This window comes from Dipodomys merriami, unplaced genomic scaffold (genome assembly GCF_024711535.1).
Source record: "Dipodomys merriami isolate MVZ:Mamm:240054 unplaced genomic scaffold, mDipMer1.0.p SCAF_3, whole genome shotgun sequence".
In the NCBI taxonomy this organism is placed as follows: domain Eukaryota; kingdom Metazoa; phylum Chordata; class Mammalia; order Rodentia; family Heteromyidae; genus Dipodomys; species Dipodomys merriami.
The window spans coordinates 40,314,514-40,330,428 of NW_027204492.1; the positions used below are offsets into that span (position 1 = coordinate 40,314,514).

At 35.5% G+C, this 15,915-nt stretch overlaps 1 protein-coding gene and 1 non-coding gene across 2 annotated transcripts in view; both read right to left on the bottom strand.

Annotated features, from left to right (window-relative positions):
- Il1rapl2 (interleukin 1 receptor accessory protein like 2) overlaps positions 1–15,915 on the bottom strand; it is a 1,139,514-nt gene that overhangs the window by 374,710 nt on the left and 748,889 nt on the right. The gene's annotated exons all lie outside the window — the stretch shown is intronic.
- LOC138840607 (U6 spliceosomal RNA) lies at positions 9,067–9,173 on the bottom strand. Its single transcript, XR_011376159.1, has one exon. It is a non-coding gene; the product is annotated as a U6 spliceosomal RNA (small nuclear RNA).

Genomic DNA, 15,915 nt, shown 5'->3' on the forward strand with positions numbered 1-15,915 from the left:
AAAGGGACCTCAGACATTATTCAATGCAGGACCTAGTATCTGAAATGAAAAGCAATTATCTAGAACATAGAGGAAGCAAGTGGCCAAGCTTGGATTGGACCAGTAAATTGCCTTGTGAGTTTGCCTTCCCCATAATGCCAACCATAGTACATTGCACAAAGTAGCTATTCAAAATATATTTGTTGAATATAGTAGAAAATTGAAGAAGATAGTAGATTATTCAGAGAAGTTGATGCGTTTTTATACTTTAATAAATGTTAGACCATGTGCTACTAGTTGGTGAATATGTTACAAAGAGTAGGATATTAATGGCTGACTGTAATGTTTATTTGGATGAAAAAAATAATTTTACAAAATGTTTTAGAGTTCAGATACAAAATGTGTTATAAGAAAAACATTTTTCCTGCTTTGCTGCTTTCATCTTAATTAAGTGTACTCTGAAAGCTCCTCATTCACTCTGTTATCACAAGACATTTCCCAAAATTCTGAATATCCAACACAGCAGGCTTTATTCTAAAGATAGTTTATCAACTTATAGCACCATATAATTTTGCTGAAATGATTGTAATAGTGTAAGGAAGCATTCTACAAGATGTTAACTCATTAAAATACTAGGTTTAACCTGTACCTTTTAAATCTTTCAAAAGTCTCTAAATTTACAATTTGAAAATACAAATGAAAGGACATCAGTAAAATACAATGGTTTTCATAAAGCAAACATTATGATCCAGCTCTTCTCAAATCCTTAGCACCTTCAATTTCCTTGTACGATATTTCAAGCCTCAATAACCTACTTTGTACACAAAAGCTCAAAGCTTATCAATCAAAAGTATTAGCTTCTTCTCTTATTTTTTTCTCTTTTATTTGTCTGAAATTTTATAATCATCAGTTTGTAATCAGATACATAGGTTGCCTTTTTCAAAAGAAATTACAGTGGCTGTGTCAGGTCACTTATATAGGGTAGATAAGCTACTATCTGTGATCATTTTGTCTGTTGTGGGGCTTGAACTCTTGGCCTGTGCGCTGTCCCTGAGCTCTTCAGATAAAGGATAGTGCTCTATCACTTGAGCCACAGTGCCACTTCCAGTTTTCTGAGTGGTTTATTGGAGATAAGAGTCTCACTGACTTTCTTCCCCAGGCTGGCTTTGGACTGTGATTCTCAGATCTCAGCTTCCTAAGTAGCTAGGATTATAGGCATGAGCCACAGCTCATCTGTGAATTTTTATTATTTTTTATTTTTTATTATTATTGTGAAAATACCATACCCAGGGGTTACAATTACACAGGCAAGATAGTGAGTATTATCTGTGAATTTTTAAAAGGCATTTATTTCATTTTTTTCCTGAGGGCAGAATATTCTTTTTAAGGAAAAATGCTATTTAGATTTATAGGACATTTTTCCTACTAGATTCCTTTTTTATTAAACTGCTTCTCTGTAAAGTATCTTCATAGTGTTTAAAAAATATCATCAAACCTGAGTGTAGATTAACCCTCAGATATTTCAAAAAGATATGCCATTTCCTCACCATGGAATTATTTGACACTGAGAACATTCTGGAAGAACTCTCTCTCTCTCTCTCTCTCTCTCTCTCTCTCTCTCTCTCTCTCTCTCTCTCTCTCTCTCTCTCTCTCTCTCTCTCTCTCTCTCTCTCTCTCTCTCTCTCTCTCTCTCTCTCTCTCTCTCTCTCTCTGTGTGTTTCTGTGTATCACTTAAGTAAGTTCATATAAGAGCTCCTTTTCCAGATCATCCAATTTCATACTATTCTCAAATCATTTCCTATGTGTAAACAAATTCTTCTAAATTCCAAAATGATATATGTGAGGACAGAAACTCCATCTTATATCTTTTTATATAGAAAACTGCCTGGTACAATACTAGAGACAGAATGAGCCTATATAAATACAGAATTGAATCAATTGTTTTCCAATTGGCATAACTTTTCAAATATGAAGAAAAGCCAACATAACCAATATTCAATCTGTTTGGGGAATTCATACATTGACAAACTGGATATTTTTTGATATACTATGTGTACATGCACACACTTAAGTAGCCATAGAGAGGATGCTAAAAATAAATTATGTAATAGCTATGTAATGAAATTATTTGCAGTAGTTTAAAAAAGATGATTAGATACACAGGCAAAAAGAAATTTTCTAATGTATAATATAAAGGGGAAATAAAAATCGTAGAAATTCATATTAATTTTGTCATCATTTGAAAATGACAAGAAAAGAAAAGAATATATAAAATAATGCAGACTTAGCTGCCGCGGACCGGCTCTGTCGGGCTCAGCATCCACTCCTCTTGTGTGTGAGTTGTCTGTTTGCCATCTCCCCCCCTATTCCAGGTTCCTCCCCTAGGTGTCCTCCTTCGTCCCGACAGAGCCGGTCCATGGCACATAGCCACTAAAATATAGTAATGTGGAGGAAGGTTGGATACAAAACTCTTAAAAGTACCTATCAAAGCAAGCCTGACAGTTCAGGACAGATAGTACATGCAGTTTAGTCACCTGCCATGTTAAGCTACTTAGTTTATTGACTATATACACTCATATTCCAGTTAACAAAAATAATCAATTTTTGATGGATAAATTTATCAAATGACTAAGAGTATAGCTAATTTGGCAGTTTTGTGCATTACTTGATAATCAACAGATTGTTCAATGAGACAAAATTTCTGCAAATTTCCATTAAAGAATCTTTTCTAGGTGAATGTCAGAACTTAGGGCATTTTGATTCTTCCAAACACCTCTTTAATAAGTAATCAATTTCTTTTGCATTTCATTCCTGATATAACATCAAAAACAATGGTTGGAGTATTTACTTAAAAAAACAGACTAGGAATATTTTAGTGCCTCTTTTTGAGTAGTGCCAATTTCTGAAAAAGAAAGAATCTAAGGGCTTATATTCTACCACAAAGAACAACAAAATCTCAAATAATTTGAGAAGTGCTGAGTAGCAGACTTAGAAGCCCCAAAGTAAGGAGGCTGCCATTTTTCAGTCAATCGAAGCAGAAGCAGCAAGAAAATGGATTTTCTTCAGTGAAGATTGAAAAATAGGTTAATATAAAATCTTCATGACCAGAGAAAAATTTCATATTTCTTACAGGAGGAAGAAGGAAAAATACTTGCCAGGAGCCAGAATAAATCCCTCAAAGTAAACATGTGAGCCATGACTTGGGGGAGCACTTAGCCTAATTTCTATAACTCTCTTTATCAATAATCTACAAAGAGCATGCAGACTCCATGTACAGTTTTCTACTTACTAGGACCAACTAGCTTCAACAAGGACACTATTTGGATGACCTAAGATGCTTTACTTATGAACAGCAGCATAGCAACCTTGTTTTTCCAAGTAAGAAGGCCTGGCATATTTAAGTCATCTAAATTACTCAACAGTGGATCAATATGAATGACATCTTCCAAGAAAGCTGGGTGTGGTTAATGGCTCAAACTGTAATGTTAGACCAGAGCCAAACTACCTAGCCCACAAGCAGACTTTTTTATTGTTAAGAGGTGTAGGGCACATAGACAGCAAAGATGGTGCTGAGAGGGAGTTGAGTGGGCAGAGCCCAAGTTGTTTATGTTAAAATCTGACTGGGTACCACAACCAGGTGAAGTGACATCAGTGTGTGAACAGCTTGTGGACAAAAGGGAAAGTATAGAAAGCTTAGGTGCATGATAGGGTGACCTCTACAGTGATTGCTTGGTTTCTTTTCCTCCCCTTCCATGCCACGCAGTTTTTTGCTTTAAAAGGTGCTTGCTGTGTGGTAATAAATGAGTTCCTGCTTGACTTGACTCCCCACTGCGTCTGACTGCCTCCGAGGATAAGGAAGACTGGAGAACGGGCAAAAGGTGCACTTACCTTTCCTCAGATCACATCTGGTTTCCGCAGGACGGCTGAAGACTCAACAAAGAGGTAATCATTAAGTGTTTCCTGTACTAAATATTGGAAGGAAGCAAAAACCACCAAATAAATAGAGGACATGAGCTTTGGTTTCAATAAGCTTATGAAACAGTTGGCAAAGCAAGACTTGTATACATGAAACAACTAGAGAACAATACATATCATCATGTAGGTAAATGGTTATTAAGGACAATATGAATGTCATTTAAACCACAGGTGGTGAATTTCAACAAGCAGAGCTAGCTGCTAATATCACACAAGTAAAGACTGATTTCAGTTATGTCAAAAACAAGTAAGGTGACAGTAAATGGTTAATATATTTCTTTCAAATAACCTAATTCCCAGAAAGCCAAGACTAGTTTCAAGGCATGAATGATGACTTGTGCCACTATCTAAAATAGGCTGGAAATTATAGTAGGTGCAGATTGTTGTTCTCCAGGCTGCTTGGCATAAGCCTGACAGTCCTTTGGGACTGTGACCCTGTCACTATGGAGAAAATTGCCAGTCACTAAGCAGCAAATAAATTTCCAGGACTCCCCTCACTAAATCCTCTTATACTGACTGACACAGTAGGAAGAGTTGTTAGGAATCTTACCTCTATAGATTAAATTTGTTCATAAGAGGTGAATAATTACATTAATACAGAATTGATGAGGTCTTTGAAATTTGGTGAAAGATTTAATGTTGAAGAATGCTTCCCAAAGTGTCTCTGCAACAAATGCAATTCAATGAAAAGCTGATGCAAATTGTTGTATTATTTATTCAACACCATCTCCTTCAACAAAAGAAAACCCTAACTAGCACTAATTAAAAACCAAATTCTTATTAAAATAGGGTTTATACCTGGGGTGTGGTTCAAGTGGTAGAGTACCTGCCTAGAAAATGCAAACACCTGAGCCCAAACACCAGTACTGACCCAAACAAATAAATATGTGTATTAGTTTTTTTTTAATTTTATTTTATTTTAGTTGAGAACATACAGTACAGAGGGGCTACAATTACATGGGCAGGATAATGCATACATTTCTTACCAAGCATTGCAGCCTCCTCCTTTGTTTACCCTTCACCTCCCTGTGTATTAGTTTTTATAGTGTATGTTTTGATCTTATGGGTATTTTTAAAAAGTTAATTGCATTGTCAAGGTGATGTACAGAGGGGTTACAGTTACACAGGTAAGGTAATGAGTACATTTCTTGTCAAATATTTTTATGCCCTCCCTCATTTTTCTCCCACATTCCCCCCCCCATGCCCAGCCAAGTTGTAAAGTTCATTTGCAACATCATTTTTGTAAGTATCGCTGTTGCATAGTTTACCCTTTACCCTTACTCTCGCCACTTTTTGTTCCCCTTCCCTAATTCAGATAAGCATATATAGAAGACACATGGTAACAAAAACAAATACAGTGACAACAGGGGATAAACTAAAGGAAAAAAATGAAAAGAAAACAAATAACTTCACCTAGTTTATTAAAAATAACAACAAAGAAAAACTTCTTGTTTCCATATCTTGGAGTTCATTTTGATTAGCATCATCTTATATGGTCATATGTACATAGCTATTGAGCTATTGTGATCCTCTTCTAGGACTATCCTAGACATATACTAATGATTACAAATGAGGAAAACAATGGAGTCTATGTTTCTTTGGGTCTGGCTTACATCACTTAATATGATCTTGTAATATGTGAGATATTAGCAGCCTAGAGAAACTTCAGGGGGATTCTCAAAGATGATGAAGGACATGAAAGTATGTGATAAACACAGACTGTTGAAGGAGCTGTAGTTTGAACTAGAGAAGAAGCATTTAACGCCAAGTTATTTCTCTCTCTCTCTCCTCTCTCTCTCTCTCTCTCTCTCTCTCTCTCTCTCTCTCTCTCTATATATATATATATATATATATATATATATATATATATTAGAATTATTGGTGTATAGAAAAGGAAGTAAGTAGACTTGTTTTCTAGAACTAAGTCTAATGGTAGGATGTTTTTGGTGAATGGATTTTAAGCTTATGAAAAGAAATAGTTCTTATTAAAGGACAGATTGTGGGTCAAGGGGTAATGAATATTCTGTGGTTAGAGGAATTAAATATTAACTTAGAATCTACCAACCATGAAGCTATAAAGAGAATGTCCAACCAGAACACATGAGGAATATGAATTCACGGTGAAACTATAAGATTTTTGAGACTAATGAATTGTAGTACCAATCTACAGTACTTTCCTCAGTTGCATCGATTTTCTGAACAACCTTCTCAGACAAAAATGAATGACAACCATAACTATTTTCAAGACCACTGTCTGCATTAACCCATTTAACTCCTTATCATTAAACAATAATAACAAATTTTTAAAAAACACAGAAAAAGAGCATATTTAGAAATCATGTCCATGTCAATCATTAAATGACAATGTATTTCTCTTCATCCCTCAGTTTACTAGAAAATTAACTTGAACTCTCATTCTCTGTGCATGCTTTCATTTCATTGAAGAAAGGGAGACAATAACAGTGATGTAATATCATTACTATAAAATACACTTAATATATGTAGCACTCTGGCTGTATGTCTACCTACTTATATATTTGAGAGAATAGACTAAAAGCATATAAACCAAACCTCAAAACAGGCTTGGATAGTCAAAACATTTTCCTTACTGATGATACTGTAGAGTCATTGAAAACCTGTGGTCGCTTGGGAAGTGGAGTTTATAAAAAGTCTTATATCATCAGGCTGGGAAGGAACAAAAAAGCTAGCATTCCATTTTTTATATTACAGTGAAAATTGTAAAATCTGTCTTAAAACATTATTATCTACTTTAAAGCAATAATATAATGCCATCAGTCTCCTACAAGATAAAAAGTATTAATTTGGAGTATAAGCACTCTTTTCCCTTTTAAATTAAATGGAACTCTTGAAGAGTAGCTGGAAGTTTTATCACACTGAATTGTAAAGCAGAAATCATCCATCCACCTTCAAATTTTCAAAGATACAGCCAAGGCTGGGGAGTGATGAAAATGCTACAGCAGAAAAGTATTTTGTCTCACATGTGCTAAAGCCAAGAAGACAAGCATGTGTTAATTATAAGTTACAAAGCTTTAAAGACATTCCAAAGATCAATGAGAATCTTATATAATTGTTTTTGAGTGGATGATTATGTGTCTTGTGAAAGGGAATTCAGAAAGTGGCATTATTGTGTGGCAGTCAGTAGAGTAATTACATAATCAGTAAAAGCCTAAAGTTCTCGATGTGCAAAAAGGCATAGATACCATATTAGAGTCTCATGTAGAGGATGACATAGCCTATTCCAGAAAAGTTATTTGTGACATTCAAAAGCTTATCTCAAAGCATAAGACATGGTAGAGACATGAGGAAAGGTTTTCCAGGTACCCTAAAAAACTGCATAGCCACTTTTCTTGTTTCTGCATAGCCTTGCAGTTTGTACCTTTGTGAAAAATGAAAAGCTCCACAGAAGTGTGTTCCTCATCTTCCATTGGAGCCTACCAGAGTGGAGCTGTAGGACAGTTTGAGACAGAACTTAGTGTTTTAAAACAATTTGTGGGTACTATCCCATAGTAACCATGGTCAGGGGTAAGTAAGTTAGGCTTACTGGATATGCTGCTCCTGAGTCTCCACATGTTGAAATGGATATGGCTTCAAATATGACCTGTGAATTTTTGGATTGCTTCTTCTATTTTATTGAAGAATGATGTTGGAATATTGATAGGTATCACATTGAATATGTAGATAGTCTTGGGAAATATTGCCATTTTCACGATGTTGATCGTTCCGATCCAGGAGCATGGGAGGTTTTTCCACTTGCTTAGTTCTGCTTTAATTTCCTTTATCAGGTTTTTAAAGTTTTCATCATAGAGGTCTTTCACTTCTTTAGTTAATTCCTAGGTATTTTATTTTTTGTGGGGCCCCGAATAGCAAAAATGATCCTTAAGAGAAAGAACAGTGCTGGAGGAATATCAATATCAAATTTGAAACTCTACTACAAAGCCATAGTAATCAAAACAGCTTGGTACTGGCACAAAAACAGACCTGAAGACTAATGGAATAGAATTGAAAACCCAGAAATAAACCCACAGACTTATAGCTACCTAATCTTTGATACGGGAACTAAAAAAAATAGAATGGAAGAAAGACAGCCTCTTCAGTAATGGTGCTGGCAAAATTGGTTAAATACCTGTAGAAAATTAAAGCTAGACCCTTATATACCACCCTGCACAAGAAACTAATCCAAATGGATCAAGGACTTCAAAGTCAAAGCAGACACTCTGAAAACATTACAGGAAGGAATAGGAGAAACCTTAAGTCTTCTTGGCACAGGCCAAAATTTTCTCATTAGGAACTCAGAAACACAACAAATGAAAGATTGGACAAATGGGATTGCATGAAGCTGCAGAGCTTCTGCATGGCAAAAGACATAGCTCGCAAGATCAATAGAAAGACCATGGATTGGGAGAAGATCTTCACTAACCATATAACACACAAGGGTCTCATATCTAAAATTTACTTGAAACTCAAAAAATTGAATCTCCCCAACCACTGCCTGATAAATAAGTGGGCTAAAGACTTAAAGAGAGGGCTGGGAAGGTAGCTCAGTGGTAGAGCACTTGCCTTGCATGCCTGAGGCCCTGGGTTCGATTCCTCAGCACCACATAAGCAAAAAGAAAAAAGCCGGAAGTGGCACTGTGGCTCAAGTGGTAGAGCGCTAGCCCTGAGCTGAAGAGATGAGGGACAGCGCCCAGACCCAGAGTTCAGGCCCCACGACTGGAACCCCCCCCCCCCAAAAAAAAAGACTTAAAGAGAAACTTCTCTGAAGAGGAAATAAGAGTGGCCAATAGACACATGAAATAATGCTCAAACTCAAAACAAAATTGAGATTCTACCTCACCCCAGTTAGAATGGCTAAAATCAAGAACTCTACCAACAACGGATTATGGAGGGTATGTGGCCAAAATGGAACCTTACTGCATTGTTGGTGGGAGTGTAAACTTGTTCAACCACTCTGGAAAGCAGTATGGAGGTTCCTCAAAAGTCTCCATAGAGCTCCCTTATGACCCAGCAATCCCACTTTTGGGCATTTACCCAAATGATCATAAACAAGACCATACTAAAGCTGCCAGCACAACTATTTTATTCTATTTTTTAAAAAATATGGAAGGCTTCACGAATTTGTGTGTCATCCTTGCGCAGGGGCCATGCTAATCTTCTCTGTATCGTTCCAATTTTAGTATATGTGCTGCTGAAGCGAGCACCAGCACAACTATTTTATTGCAGCATTGTTTACCATAGCTAAGACATGGAACCAACCCAGATGCCCCTCAGTAGATGAATGGGTCAAGAAAATGTGGTGTATATATACACAATGGAATTCTATGCCTCCATCAGAAAGAATGGCATTGCCCCATTTGTTAGGAAATGGAAAGAGTTGAAAAAATTATATTAAGTGAAGTAAGCCAGGCCCAAGGAAACATAGGTCCCACAGTTCCCCTTATTTGCAATAACTAGTATATGTCTGAGAGAATCAGAAAAGGTCAGATAAGTTGATGTTAGATGAAATGAACCCTAAAATAACTATTCATTTTTTTCTTTCTTGTTACTGTTTTTAACATATTTATAAGATGATTTCTTTGTTGCTTTGTATGTCCCTCCCCCATGGTATAACCCCTGTTTTCACTGCATTTGATGTTGGTATAATTTGTGGAGGGGAAGGGGAAAAACAAATCGTTTAACTAGGGATACAGGTGGACCCATTGCAACAATGAGATGTACAAGTTGTTATGTTGAAAAAAAAACTTTACAACTTTGGTGGAGGGGGAAGATCAGGTGGGGGGGAAAGGGGGAAGTATGTGAAGGGATGGGAAGGGGAAATAAAGAGGAAGCAACAATGCTTCATAAGAAATGTACTCGTTATCTTGCCCATGTAATTGTAACTCCTCTGTACAGTATTCTCACAATAAATAAAAAAAGGAGGAGGCAACAATCCTTTATAAGAAATGTACTCATTATCTTGCCCATGTAATTGTATCCCCTCTATACATTATTTTCACAATAAAATAATAATAATAATAATAATAATAATAATAATAATAATAATAATAATAATAATAATAATAAACCACTTGAACTGGATGGGATTTTAAGAGACTAGTTAAGGTGGTGATAGAATGAAAGGTACATTCATAGAATGGTAAATGATCATGAGTTTGTACAATATAGTACTTCTTTTAGAGCATCCTTATATAATGCAAGTCCTTAGTGGGATTTAAATATGCAAGGCTTTGAATATCATACAAAAGACTAGCAATCCTCTATTAGCACTTTTGGTATGGCCTTAGATAAACCATTTAACACAAAAAACTGTTTACCAGCTATCAACACTTTCACTTCTTATATAACCAAGTTTCAACCAATATTCAGATAATATTAAATGTTTAAACTTAGCTTTATGACATGTTTCCTTCATTGTTCTTGCCTGACAATTATCCTACTGGGAATTGGTACAAACTTCTGGTAGTGGTCTGGAAGCCAGAATTTGGTACCTACTCAAGTCTATTCCAGAAATCCTTACAATATTACCATTTTCAGAATTCCTTTGATTTCTGGAAATTTATTTATCAAGCAGTTAAGGAGCCATAGAATATTTCTGGAAGAGTAAAATGCTACAAAGGATATTTGATAATATGCTGATAAGCCAGACTCCTATTGGAGGAATAGTTTCTTTGGCCAAAACCCTCCTTTACATCCGATGTCTACTTATCCTTTCATCGAGGAGATATTTCAGGAAACTGATTAAAAAGGAATAAAAACATTTTTTGGACTCAATATAGCTAAACCACCATGTCTAATGTTCTTGGGAGGAAGACTATGTTATTCATATTGTGCTGAAGAGATGAGAAATCAATTGCTTGAATGGAATGAATCAAGAAGAGGAAGCATATGCTAATGAATTGCTTTAAAAATCAGTGCTCAGAGAGGACACAAATGAAAATAGTCCTGTTATGCCATAAAATTAAAACTGTAGGACTTAAAGAGAAAATTAGAGAAAATAGCCCTTTTTATACTCTGAGGTATTTTTACCCCAACCTTTTGAAGAAAAAAAAATACAAAATAGAGTAGATAATCATGTGACATTGGGGTAAATAGCTGATGTTCTCTACATCATTGGATTGAATTCTTACACTTCTGTACTCACGGAAGTTTGATTCTGAAGTACTAGTGGAAAAAGGAATAGATGCACAATAATTATCTTTGCTTTGAGTTTGTTTTAACTTGTTCAATGAGGAAAATTGCAGAACAGCTATGGACCTTGAATGGCTTGTAAAACTAGCAGGTGCTGATATCTTAAATGTGAACATTAGGAATTTTTAACTGAATTACCACTGGAACTTTGTCCATGAATTTTAATAGGGCCTAGAGTAAAGCATTCAAGTCAGAGTTCTGTAGACAACTGCATCTCAAAAATGGGAGATATATATGGTTAATTGCTGATCTAAGTTTTGTTATTGAATGGCAAGAGCCTATTCATTTTATACCAGTTTTTGGAACCACTTATTATAATTTCCAATGTGAACTACAGTGTTAAAAAGTTGAAAAGTTTATTGGAACACTAAGAGGGAGTCTAGATATTAGTTGATTTTATGCTATTTTTCCTCACATGGTAGTTTTTATGAAAATAGTAATAAGGTAGTTGACATTTTACCATATGCCAGTGTTCTACATATATTTTATTTAATCCATTTTATTCAAAACTAATCTTATTAAACACTGGATTTTGGAGGAAAATTGAAATATTGGCATTAAAGTTAGTAAGTCAATAGTTGGAGAGTTGAGATTCTAACTCAGGATATTTAAGTCCAGAATCATAATTTCAACTGGACTTTACACAAAAATTTGAAGAAAAAGCTCCAGTAGAACTCCACTAGGCCATCACTAGGGACTGAAAGGTAAGTTAACCAGAATGAAGATAATGAAGACCAACAATGTAATAAATAGTAGAAAGGTAGATGTTTGTTTGTGGGACTTTTCTTTCAGTAATACATAGATTTGTAAACCTTGCCCTGCCTGACCTGGGAAAGGATGGTCAAAGTCCCTTGATTATATAGGTACCAGTCCTAGGAAGCCAACTTTAACTGCTGGAGATCCCTTAAATTACAGGATGGAACAATCCAGACAAAAATTCAGCTCTCTTACAGAGAAATTAATTACTTGATTTTATGTACATAGCGCAGTGGGGAATGAAATAGGGAGATCCAGTCTGGCTGACACTATCTTGTCCACATGGTAGATGGTAGGGTCTAGCATCTCCTCTTCATGGTGGGAGAAGGTGAAGCCCCCTACCTCTCAGGTGATGGGTGTGCCTATATCCCTTGAAGCAGGGTTGAGGACTTGGCTGATAGGTTCCCAAACCTGTCATCCAGTGCCTGGGACTGGGAGTATCCTGTGATCCTGTCCCCTGACCTGACTATATTGAGGCCTGGACCAGCTTAGATGCCATTATGTCATGCTTCAGGTCTACATGTTGGTGTTGTCTCTGGTCTCCTGGCTCTTCTCCAGTCAACATGGTAACCCAGTTCTGCTCTCCATTGGAGCTGAATTGGTTTGTTATTATTTTTGTTCTTTCTTTCCTCTCTGGCCTTCATGGCAGTTTCCTAATGGTGTTAAATGTCTTTGCTGGATACTGTTCTTTGAGACAGGAGTCCACCATGCAGTCTCCAGCTTTCTAATAAAGACTCAAAGATTCTATCCTTCAAAAATGTTTTCCCTAGAGTAGTTGTTCATAAATAAGAGCATTACCCTTCTGGACTTTTGGCAATGCCTACAGAAATTTTTGTCTTCCAAGTATGGTAGTGGGAAGAGTATTTCTGGCACTGGCATCTAGTGGGTAGGAGCTCTGGATGGTGATAAATATTCTGGATGCAGAGGAAAGTGTTTTCTAAGCCAACCAATAATTATCTAGTACAAAAGCATAAAGAGTATTTTTACTCTGCTATTGCTACAAATGGGAAATATATGACTATTTAAGGTGATGAATATGTACCCTTTTAACTATATGTGTATCTTAAAATACCAAGTTGTATAACTTTAATATACATAAATATATAAATATATATATATATATAATGTAAATATATTTGAGACTGCTCTTTATTTTTCACAAAGCAGCCAAAAACATGGATTGGAAAAAAAGCCTATTCAACTAATAGCCTTGGAGAAACAGGATATCCACATATAGAAGATAGACTCTACTTATCTGTCACCCTGCACAAAATTCAATTCAAAATGGATAAAAGATGACCTGAAATGTTGAAATGATTACATAAAAACATAGTTAAAACAATTGAAAACACAGACATAGGGAATTACTTTGTGAATTGGAATGTAACTGCTCAAGAAATAAGAGCAAGGATTGTCCAGTGGTGAGGCATCAAATTAAAAGGCACCTACACATCACAGGAAACTCACCAAAATCAGGATCAAACAAATCTTTGAAAGTTACACATGAAACAAAGGATTATTATCCAGTAAATATAAATCACTAAAAAATAAGCACTAAAAGACAAATAATCTAAATAAATGCTCAAGAGTAGGGTTGCTGGGTAATAGAGTAGTTATATACTTAATTATTTGACAACTCCCACACTACTTTCCAGAGAGATTGAACAGTTGACATTTTCATCGAGTGTATTTCCTTTTGGACACATCTCTACCATCATCTGTTATTGTTTACTTGATAATGGCCATTCTTACTGGGTGGGTAAAGTGGAATCTCAATGTTGTCTTTATTTTCATTTTCTTTACGGCTAGAAATGCTTGTTACATCTTACGTGACAATTGGCCATTTATTAATTGGGTTGTTTTTGAGGGTTTAATTTTTAAATTCTCTTCATATTCTGACTAATAGGCCCTTGTGGGATGTATAGCTGGCAAAATCTCCCATTCTGTATGCTGTCTTTTTAGCTTGTTGGCTATGACTTTTGCCATGCAGAAACTAGTTTGATTCATACTCGTAATGTTAACTATACATTGTTCAATGCTCTTTATTACATTAATTTGTTTAATGCTTAAAGCAAACAATTTAGGTAGATATTAGTTCCACCTTACATATGTAGAAAGTGTAGCTGAAAGAAGTTAATTTGTTCAAGAACACATAACTAAGAAGCTACCCAATCTGAATTCAGAACAAGTCTGAATTGGTAAAGATCATAACACTGTGATGCACTTAGATCTGTCTAAGGATTTATGCTCCATCCAAGAGTCAGCAGCAAGAACTGAATGAAAAAAGTACTTTTCAGCTATTCAGTATATGTGTGCATGTATGTGTGCATATATACCTGTGTGTGCACATGTCGGCACACAGCTTGAGGTGAAAGAACTATTGCTATAAATCAGTGAGTATTCAAAAAGATTCTACATCATTTAACCAGCAGGTCTGTATGCCATATTATGAAAGGGACCATTGGGAATAAGTTTATTTCAAACTCTATTTTACATTCCCATTTCTTTTGGCAGCTAGCCTGCCTGCTCACCAAGGACAACCTGTATATTATCGCTGCTAAAAGTGGAAGAAGGCTGTTTAAAATTGTTCCTTTCCACAATTCTATCCAAAGAAAAATAGCTACGTTTACTCTTCTTTCAATGCTAAATTTTTACACAATCAAGTCCTTTAAAAAAATATCTGCTTTTTAAACTAGAGTAGTCTCTCCCGTACCTGCCATACTCAAGCTACTTATGCTATCTATCCACAGGCCAGAATGCATCTTGGAAATATAATGGCCCTATCCAGTAAAATCAGGCTCTATTCCAGTTAGCTTGTGACACTGATGTTAGTACTGTCCCCTAAAACCAGTATTACAAAGGCCAGAATGTCTTTTTTGGAGCCTTTTAAGTCAGATCCCATTTTCCTGCTGTCACAAAATGTAGCCTCAGTCAGTATGACATCTACTTCCCCATTTGGCAGAAAGCTCTTAGATGACAATGAAAAGGTAGTTTCTTTTCTGATATATTTTAAAGCTTATTCATAGGCAGAGCTTTGGTTTCCTCATGGGTTATACTAGTACAAGAAAGTAAGTTTCTCAGCACTCTAGTAGTTTTCCTTTTTCTTGCTTTTATGACAAAAAATGCTGTTCATAGAAATCAAAAGTGAAATGCCTAGAGTTCATTCATGGCATTGTGTTTTCAAAGCTCTCAGTATTCTTTGACTCTTCATTGCATTTTATTTTCCTGGGACACAGAATCAATGATTCCTGGTTTATAGGAGTTAATAAACTGCATTCCGTAATACAATCAGAGTTTATTAGGCCTAAGTGAGAGGCAACTTGTTCAAAATATACTTAGTGATTTCTGCTGACAATGTTTATTGGGGTATCATCTTTATAGTAAATGATATTATATTAAAGTAAATTATATTATATTAAAGTATATAAGTAAAGGATACGTACAGCAGGGTTGAATAATATCATAGTTATTAGCTATACTCCTGACCTTAAAGTTTCAGATAACTACTTTCTCTCTGGAGCCTGCCTTAAGGGTGACAGCAGATATGCCCTGAGTTTCATATGATTCATTACAGTGTCTTTGAAATGAAAAAAAAGTTTCTTGATATTTATATTTATTTTTATTCTTTATGAAAACCTCAGAAGGCTGAAAAATACATCTCAGAAAGGTATGTAGGACTCATGTTAAATATATCTGTGGTAGAAATACATTACAAATTACATACAAAAATCCTAGGAAAATCATAGAAATAATCACTGACTCCTAAGCAGAATGTGTGTATACATATATATCATTGCTAATGATTAGAGTCCAGGCCTTAAGGTTGTTGTGCACTTGAGCCATGCCTCCAGCCCTTGAAAATCCAGAGCTTAAAGACAGATAAAATAATGTTTAATTTTCTGATGATTATTGTGTGAGTCCCTTTAGCATATCTGTTTATATAAAGATATTGGAAAATAAAAATGTACAACGTAAATTATAAAGTAGGCAATCTGAAAA